The sequence below is a fragment of the Zingiber officinale genome, chromosome 4B, assembly GCF_018446385.1.
Source record: "Zingiber officinale cultivar Zhangliang chromosome 4B, Zo_v1.1, whole genome shotgun sequence".
NCBI classification, from domain to species: domain Eukaryota; kingdom Viridiplantae; phylum Streptophyta; class Magnoliopsida; order Zingiberales; family Zingiberaceae; genus Zingiber; species Zingiber officinale.
Genome location: NC_055993.1, coordinates 114,786,325 through 114,796,008, shown reverse-complemented (window position 1 = coordinate 114,796,008; position 9,684 = coordinate 114,786,325). Strand labels below are relative to the sequence as shown.

At 41.1% G+C, this 9,684-nt stretch overlaps 1 pseudogene; it reads left to right on the top strand.

The window, feature by feature from the left end:
* The first annotated feature begins 1,072 nt into the window (after positions 1 to 1,072).
* On the top strand, positions 1,073 to 8,386 carry LOC121978571 (annotated as a pseudogene).
* Positions 8,387 to 9,684: the final 1,298 nt, after the last annotated feature.

Genomic DNA, 9,684 nt, shown 5'->3' with positions numbered 1-9,684 from the left:
TGCATTTCCGAGCTGCCAGAGGAACGTCGTCGGCCGAACGGCCCTCTACCTCGACTTGAGTAGAGGGTTCTATGTCGCCCGCGACCTCGTCGTGAGAAGCAGGAGCGTCTAAGGCTTCGGGGGCATCCTGAGTCCCCTCACCTTCTTCGCCGACCGGATCAGCTGAAGCCAAGCCCCGCTCGACGACCTCCTTATTCTTGGCCGCCTCGATCTCAGTGGCTCGCAGTTTCAGCCGATCGGTAGCCTTGGCGCGCCACATGACTTCAGCTGCAGAAGCAAAAAATAAATCAGTTAGAACAAAAGAAACGGGAAGATAAGAGAACTTACTCATGCTGCAAGGTAGATCGGCGGGGACGGAAGATAAGCCGAATAGATACATTACTCCCGGAAGGAGCAGCTTGTCGATGTGATAACGCTGGCCGACCAGCCGATCGGCTGCATGAAGATAGGCAGCATCGCCTCTAAACTTGCCGAGCTCCGATTGCGCTGGCATCGCCGTTTGCCACTTGATACGAAAGGCAGGTGGCTCGAGGAAACGCATGTAGAGAAAGTGCTCTTCCAATGTTTGTTGGAGCTCGGCATGTTATCAAAAAGGACGAAACCTATCCTAGATTGGAAAACAAAAGTTCCCCACTCGACTTGCTTGGGGTAGTAGAAGTAATGGAACACTTTGGGATATAATGGGATGTTGTTCAATTTAAAGAGAACTACCACCCCGCTCAGCAGCCTAATGGAGTTCGGGACCAGTTGGTCGAGCGGGATGCGAAAATAATTGTAAACTTGCAAGAAAAACTTATGGGGTGGAAAGCGTAGCCCGGCCAAAAATTGGTCTCGGAAGAAAAGAACGGTGCCGGGCGGCGGTTCATAAGGTCGATCGGCCGGTGTGGCTAATACTATGTGGTGGTCAGAAGGGATGTCGTAAGTCCGAGCAAGACGCAACGCGTCCTCCTCGTCAAAACGGCTCTCCATGGTCGTGTACCACAGACCAGGAGCGCCGGCGGTCGACTGGGAAGTGCTCATCATGGGCGAAAAGCAGTAAGAAGGTCGAGGCAAAAAGAAGGGTTCGGACAAGATGGTAGACATGAAGGGGATAGCTAACAGAAAAAGAGGAGGTAGCGAGGAAAAAGAAGGCTTACGGGCAAAGGGGATGATCGAAAGGAGCTGCGGGGTCGTCGGAGAACTGAAACGCGAGGTCGCCGGAGCAGAAAGAGCAGCGTGAGGACGAAGGTCGATGAAACAAGAAGGCGGCGGAGAGAAGTGGCCGCGAGATTTATAACGTTAGCGTCGAACGGCCGTGGCCATCCGATTCAGGTTGCGAAGAACGAGGTCATCATCCAGCCGTTCATTTCAAACGACGGCTGTCCCATCGGAGATAACGCCACCGCCATACGCTGACCAGAGCAGGACCGCCACGTGTCAGCAGGACACTGGTCGCATTTAATGAGCGCACTTTACCGTGCCAGCGCACGTGATTGGCAGTAAAGGAAAGGATTTGATAGGGATTTCAAGGGAATTCAAGGCATGAGCAAGACACCGCCGACCGGATGAGCATCTCTATGCCTGGCCGAGCGGGCTAGTGTAGCGGTCGTTATTCAGTCAGATCGGCAGTCCAGTCAGTCGGACTTCGCCTCCTTCGACTAGACTTGAAGGGGAGGCAAGTGATCCGGCGGTTAGAACAGGGGACCCCCATTCTGAGGGGTCAATGCCACGTGGGAGTCAAAAGGCCAGGTGGCCGACCGGCTGGCCGACCGGTGAATAACCGATGGCGAAAGGCGCCCCGACAAAAGTCGGGGTTCCGGCGCTCAATTGAACAGTAGCGAAGAGCCGAGCGGAAGGCCTAAGACAAGGTGACATACTGTTAGCAGTCCCCGCAGTTCCTTACCGAGGATCTACCCAGCATACCGAGGCATACGAAGAGCCGGACGGGGTGTGATTGGTTTTGGGGTGTGGAGTAAGATGAGTACTGGCCGGACGCCCCGTCCAGCCGGCCGGACGGGCACCTCGTCATGGGGTAGGGAAAGGACAATTTATATCTTATGACAGCGGTCAAGTCCTATGACTAGGCCATACTCCTAATCTGGCGACGAGGTGTTCTGCTGTCCCATCGAGAGCGTGCTTGGACTGTAGCAGTATGGTGTCAGGTAAGCCCTCTGACAAACACATACCGAGGTATGGGCTAAGAACAAGTGTTTACCTCGATTGGTGTGCATGAGTTTCTTCCAGCCCTATATAAGAAGCCTTATACTTTGCCAGAGGTACACGTTCAACACCTTTGGAGCCACTTTTTTCACTGCTTGCTTGCCTGACTTGAGCGTCGGAGGGTCGCCGCCGGGAACCCCTTCCCGGCCCGACTTCTGTGCAGGTTTCCCGGAGGTTCGTGCAATCAGTTAAAGATCCACGTCAGCAACCGGGGAGCGCCACGTGCCCAGCGTCCGTTGATTCGGCATTCGGACAGGATCAGAGAGAAAATATTTAACCGAATAAAGTGTTCAAAGATACTTAAGGGCAAAGGAGGATAAGTTTAAAACCTTAATGTCCAAGCGTGAGCTGAGTTAAAGAGTTTGCAAATTAAATTTTTTTTTTAGTAAGGTATCAGAGCCCTAATGTCTAGGCGTAATAAAATTTAAAATCAAGCACTTAAGTTCTTAGCCACATGTCTAACCATGTAGCTACTCGCTATTTACCTAGAGAGCAACAGTTTTCACTTGGTTAGTCAAATTAAGTTAGTGATCCAGTTAGATTTGTCTAAGATAGAATTACTTAACTTGATTGATATATTTTTGGTATTTAACGCCCAGACTTATATCGATGCACTGATATAAGCATTCTTAAGTCCAGGCAGTACCCTATGCACCTCACACCGTTCTAAGTATTTTCAAAACATAAGCAAGGTAGTCCTAGTGTGATTGTGAGATGCTCTGGCTGAAACTAGGGGTACAAGATTTCTAGGGGGGAAAATCCTATGCTAAACCAGATTTTGAAAAAGTAACAAAATTTGGAGCTTTGAAATTCGTTTTTCCTAAGATTTTAAAGCCAAACTGATTTAAAGACAAATTTTTTAAGAAAAGATAAGTCCTATTCTACTAAGCACATCCCTATTTGCCTTCTAAGTGAGCTGAACTCAAGTTCAGGTAAATGCTTTGTGAAGATGTCAGCTAAGTTTGATTTTGACTCAACATAGTTGAGTGCAATATCACCTTTAGCTACGTGATCCCTTACAAAATGGTGCTTCACTTCTATATGTTTAGTCCTTGAGTGATGAATTGAGTTTTTTGTTAGATTTATTGAACTTATATTATCAATTGAGATTTTTGTTTTCTGATATTCCAGTTGATAGTCTTTAAGGGTATGCATCATCCATAGCAACTGAGATGCGCATTCACCTAAGGCTATATATTCAGCTTCAGTGATAGATAAAGCAACACAGTGTTGCTTTCTACTTGACCAACTTACTAGGCATTGTCCTAGAAATTGACAGCTACAACTTGTGCTTTTTCTATTTAGCTTGCACCCGACATAGTCTGAGTCAGAGTAGCCGGTTAGGTCAAGAGTTCCAGATCTAGGGTACCATAGTCCTACATTTAGGGTTCCCTTAACATACCTAAGGATTCTTTTGACAAGGGTTAAGTGAGACTCTTTTGCACAAGATTGGTATCGTGCACACATACCTACTGCGAAGATAATGTCTAGTCGGCTCGCAGTAAGGTACAATAGACTTCCTATCGCACTTCGATAGTATTTCAAGTCTACTGATTTACCTTCTAAGTCTGAGTCAATTTTATCATTAGTAGCCATTGGTGTATTAATGATTTTTGAGTTTTCCATTCCAAATTTTCTAATTAATTCCTTAGCATATTTAGTTTGATAAATATAGATTTCATGTTTAGTTTGCTTAATTTGTAAACCTAAGAAGAAATTAAGTTCACCTACCAGACTCATTTCAAATTCATTTTCCATTAGTTTGGTGAATTCTTTTAGAAATTTAGAGTTGGTTGATCCAAAAATAATATCGTCGACGTAAATTTGGGCTATAAAAATATCGTTTTCTAAGGTTTTTACGAAAAGGATTGGATCTATTTGACCTTTGTTGAATCCTTTTGATATTAGATAATTGGGCAGACGCTCATACCAAACTCTAGGTGTTTGTTTTAGTCCGTATAGGGCCTTTTTTAGTCTAAAGACATAATTTGGTTGTTCTAAGTTCTCAAATCTTGGGGGTTGACCTACATATACCTCTTCTTTAATAAATCCATTTAAAAATGCGGATTTTATGTCCATTTGAAATAGCTTGAATCCTTTGTGTGCTGCATAGGCCAGCAACATCCTAATGGATTCAAGTCTTGCTACAGGGGCATAGGTCTCATCATAGTCTAACCTTTCTACTTGATTGAACCCTTTTGCTACTAACCTAGCTTTGTTTCTAACTATTTCACCTTGATCATTTAATTTGTTTCTAAAAACCCATTTAGTGTCAATTATGGTCTTGTTGACGGGTTTAGGCACTAATTCCCATACCTGATTTCTTTCAAATTGGGTCAATTCTTCTTGCATTGCTAGGGTCCAATCTGGGTCTGGTAGGGCTTCTTCTATAGTTTTGGGTTCAATTTTTGAAATCAAGGCTATTTGGCTCTGGTTTCTATAAGATGACCTAGTTTTGACTCCTAAAGTTGGATCACCCAAAATTTGGTCAGTTGGGTGATTTGTGCTTATTCTTATTGGTCTTATATCATTTGAGTTAGTCATTTGTTCTTCAGATTCAAGAGGTTCAGGTTGAATTTTGTCATCTTCTCTATTTATTGAGTTATCATTTTTTGTATTTTCATTTTCATTTATTGTGTTGAGTAATTTATTTTCTTCATCAAATATTATGTTTATTGTTTCTTCTACTTTTAGGGTATTTTTGTTATACACTCTATATGTCCTACTGGTTATTGAATACCCTAAAAATATTCCTGGGGTTGTTTTTGATGTAAATTTCCCTAGGTAGTCTTTAGTGTTCAAAATGAAGACTTTACACCCAAATTCCTTTAAATAGTTTAAGTTGAGAATTTTATTATAATAAATTTCATAGGGTGTTTTATTTTGAAGTTTGTTAATTAAAACCCTATTTTGAATGTAGCAGGCTGTAGTAACTGCTTCAGCCTATAATTCATTAGATAGTTTATATTCGTTTAACATGGTCCTAGCAGCTTCTTGTAGGGTTCTGTTTTTACGTTCTACTAGACCATTTTGTTGAGGGGTCCTAGGGCAGGAGTATTCATGTTTGTACCCATTTATTTCACAAAATTCAGTAAAGTTATGATTCTCAAATTCTCCCCCATGGTCGCTTCTGATTCTTTTTATTTGAGTGTCTTTTTCATTTTCTATTAATTTGCTAAAGATTTTAAATGTTTCAAAGGTTTCATCTTTAGTTTTTAAAAATTTTACCCAAGTATATCTTGAGTAGTCATCGATTATTACTAAGCAATATTGGTTTTTGCTTAGTGACTTGGCTTCATGCGAATCAAACAAGTCTGGGTGAAGGAGCTCAAGTATTGAAGTTTTTCTATTTAGGTTGGTTAATTTATGGCTTGATTTGGTTTGTTTACCCTGTTTACAAGCATTGCAAATTGAATTTTCAACAGATTTTAATTTGGGCAGACCTTTAACTAGACCATTTTGACTTATTTTTGAAATAAGTCTGGTGTGAGTATGACACAGTTTGGTGTGAGTATGACACAGTCTCCTGTGCCACAGCTCAGTTTCCTCTTGTTGTGTCAGGAGACACTTTGTTGAGAATGTTGGTAGGTTAATAGTGTATACATTATCTTTCCTAGTGCCCTTAAGTATGATTTCAGGATTATCAATATTTTTAACTATACATTCAGATTTTGTAAAGTGAACTGAATAACCACTATCACACAATTGGCTTATACTGAGTAAATTAAAGTTAAAGTTTTCAACTAGTAACACTTTTTGAATAGTAAAATCGGATTTGAGCTCGATGTTACCTCTTCCGATTACCTTAAGTTTGTCGTCGTTGTCAAATGCAACAGATCCTAAACTCTTTAATTTGAGCTTTGTGAACTTTAACTTATCTCTAGTTATATGTCTGGAGCATCCACTATCCAACATCCACTGATCCAATTCTTTATGTTCCTACACATAAAGTGTTTGAATTGGACTCTATTTGATGAAAAGAAAGTGAAGTGATTGAGTAAGTATTAGGATTGTGAAAGTTAATTAAATGTTGAGGACTAATTAAGTTTATTAAGTTGATTGGGTTTGAAATTGAGGTTGATTAATTTTAAAAAGTTAATTAATTTGAAGAAAAAAATATTTAATTTTGAACAATATTAAGTTTAAATTAATTTTTGAAAGTATTAAGTTAATTAAATTTGAAGAAAATGTTAAGTTAATTTAATTTGAAAATGTTAAGTTAATTTAAATTTGAGAAATATTTAAGTTAATTAAAATTTGAGAAATATTTAAGTTAATTAAATTTGAAGATATTTAACTTAATTAAATTTGAGAAGTATTTAAGTTAATTAAATTTAAAGATATTTAAGTTAATTTAATTTGAAAAAATATTTAAGTTAATTAAAATTTAAAAAATATTTCAGTTAATTAAATTTGAAAAATATTTAAGTTAATTAAATTTTAAAAAATATTTAAGTTAATTAAATTTTAAGAAATATTTAAGTTAATTAAATTTTAAGAAATATTTAAGTTAATTAAACTTGAAAAATATTTAAGTTAATTAAAATTTGAAAAATATTTAAGTTAATTAAACTTGAAGATTACCCTTATAAAGGTTATGAAAGGCACCTTCAAAAGCCTTGAAGGCGCCTTCAAAGGCCTTGAAGGCGCCTCTAACCCAACAACTTTGATCCCGAACAAATTGGCTCTTATCTGCGACGAGGTCTAATGTAGGATCGTAGACGTACTAGAGGGGGGTGAATAGCATGCGTTGCTTTTTCACTCGTTTCAGAAAATACACAGAATACGTAGCGGAATAAAGAATGAAAAGACAAGCAATGTTAACACGCTTTCTTTTACTTGGTTCGGAACTTGTGGTGACTCCTACTCCAAGGCCCGCGATCGTTGATCACTTTCATTGGACAATTCACTATCATTTCGGAAAGCTTTACAAATGAATAATACAAGTATGAAGCTTTACAGATATGAAATATAACTTGTCACCAACGACTTGATGAAATCTATCTTCTGACTTGATAGTCGTTGGAGTAGCGTTTAGATGTTGCCAAAGTGCACGCAGTTGTTTGTTCTTGATCTCAGCAAGTGTGTTGAACTCGAAGCTGCTGGTCAACCCTCCTTTTATAGCCGAGGTAGACCTAATCCAGATCCACTGATCTCGGGATCAGTCTTTAACCCGACTATGATCGGTCGACCGATCCAGATGTTTGGTCGATCGAACCCTCTAAACTTACCCAACTTCTTGTCCACATGCTTCTGCCGCTTGGATAAGTCTTTGTTCGGTAGACCTAGGGCTGTGCAAAAAAACCGACAAACCGAAAATCGGACCGGAACCGGTAGCTTACCGGTTTCGGTTTACCGGTTAACCGGTTAGTCGGTTTTAATCGGTTCCGGTTAACCGGTTTACCGGTTGATTCCCGGTTTTGGATTTTTTTTACCGGTTTAACCGGTAAACCGGTAAAACTAGACACCAATCGGTTGACTTGGTTTTAATACGAGCCATGGATTACAAATTACATGGTAAATGAATCTAGTCTATAAAATGAAATCTGAGTATCTGACCAAATGGTGCTTCAAAATTCTTTCATATACCTTTCAATGGACTCGAGCTCAACCTGCAGAACTCTTCACAATTTTTCACACTCTTCTGGATAAATTTTGTTAAAGCACATACCTCTCTAAAAGTATAAATAAACTTGGTCCCATGATCCCATCTTGAAAGTTTTTATATAAATAAATTTTTGGACATGTCTACGTCTCCAATCTGTCCAACCGCCGCCACCTGATCTGCAAAGAGTTAGCGGGAGCGACGAACGGCTCGCCGTTCCGGCCGTCATCTCCGTCCTCTCAGCTGTCCTCCTGCGGCTGGTGGAGCGCAACAACGTTACCTCCGGCGGCCTTCCAAGGCGTGCGGAAGCCGTCCATCTCGGTGCGCCACTACCTGGTGCGCATCTTCCGCTACGCCTGCTGCAGCCCCTCCTGCTACGTCGTCGCGTACATATACCTCAACAGCTTCGCCGGCAACCGCCAAGCCGTTGCCCTCGACTCCTTCAATGTCCACCGCCTCCTCATCACCAGCGTCCTCACCGCCGTCAAATTCATGGACGACATGTATGTATCTAAATGCCATCCTCCTCAAGAAACAGAGCAATTAGCTCTTGGAATTAACAATTGCATTGCTCAATTATGATCCAAGCTTAGTGGTTCCTAATTCCTTTATTTACAATCTGCTGATTTAGTGTGCTTCAACTTGCTATCCCATTAATTGCGCTCTCTCTCTCCCCCTCTCTTTACACCTGCCAACTAACAATGAAGTGGATACATGTTTTTTTCCCAAATGATGATCAATCAATCTGAAAAAATAAATTGTGTGTCGACAGAATGAGACTTGAGACATACTTGTAGCCATTCGGCAGAATGCCCTTCTCATACATTGAAAATTGGCAATTTGTTGGAATTGGTAGCTTTCTTCAGGTTGTATCTTCAAAGAACCAAGTAGAATACGTGTAGCAATATCTATTAAGTAGGTAAGAGTAATGTAACAATATGAACTGGATATCAATCTACAACATTTAGTTGAGAACATTTCTATATTAAGCCTTTTAATTAATGGTCTTTTTTTGTTTGTTTTGTTATTTCATCAAAGGTCTGGAACTCTTAATTTTAATTTTACCGGTTCTCGGTTGGAACCGGTTAACCGACCGAAACCGGGTTTAACCGGAACCGGTAGAACCGGTAAGATACCGGTCGGTTAACCGGTTTTAAATAAATCATAGTAAACCGGAATTAACCGGAACCGATAAACCGGTAAACCGGTTAACCGACCGGTTGAACAGGCCTAGGTAGACCGATCCCACTAACCTCGCTGGTTTATCTGATCTAATCCACCCGGCTCGACCAGGCCACGACTTATCCTCGGTTAGGTCGACCGATCCCCAAGTTCGGTCGACCGATCCCCAGGTTCGGTCGACCGATCCCTCGATCAAACTCAGTCTGCTATATTGGGTTCGGTCGACCGATCCAAAGGTTCGGTCGACCGATCAAGGTCGAATCTAACCTTACACAAAATATTAGTCTCCTGGAAAACAGAGTTAGCAGATAACAGATAATATATAAATAAAAAGTTTTGGCAGCCTTCGGACTGTCCGGTTTTGACTTCAGATTTCCTCCGGAAACCCTAGGTTGAACCGACGCCTACTGTTCCCTTACAAAGGAACGCATCCTCACCTACTCCTCTCAGGAGCATTTACCTGTTGCTAGATCAGTCCTCCAGACCAACTAGATTTTCCGCCTAGGGTTACCACTGTTGGAATCATTCGTACTCGGCTAGAGAGGGGGGTGTGAATAGCCGCCCCAAATTCTCGCGTTCTTCCTACAGTTACGGTTAGTCGCAGCGGAAATACAAGGAAGAAACTAAGGAGAAGAAAAACAAACCGATGTAACGAGGTTCGGAGATGAACTCCTATTCCTCGGCGTGTCCGTAAGGTG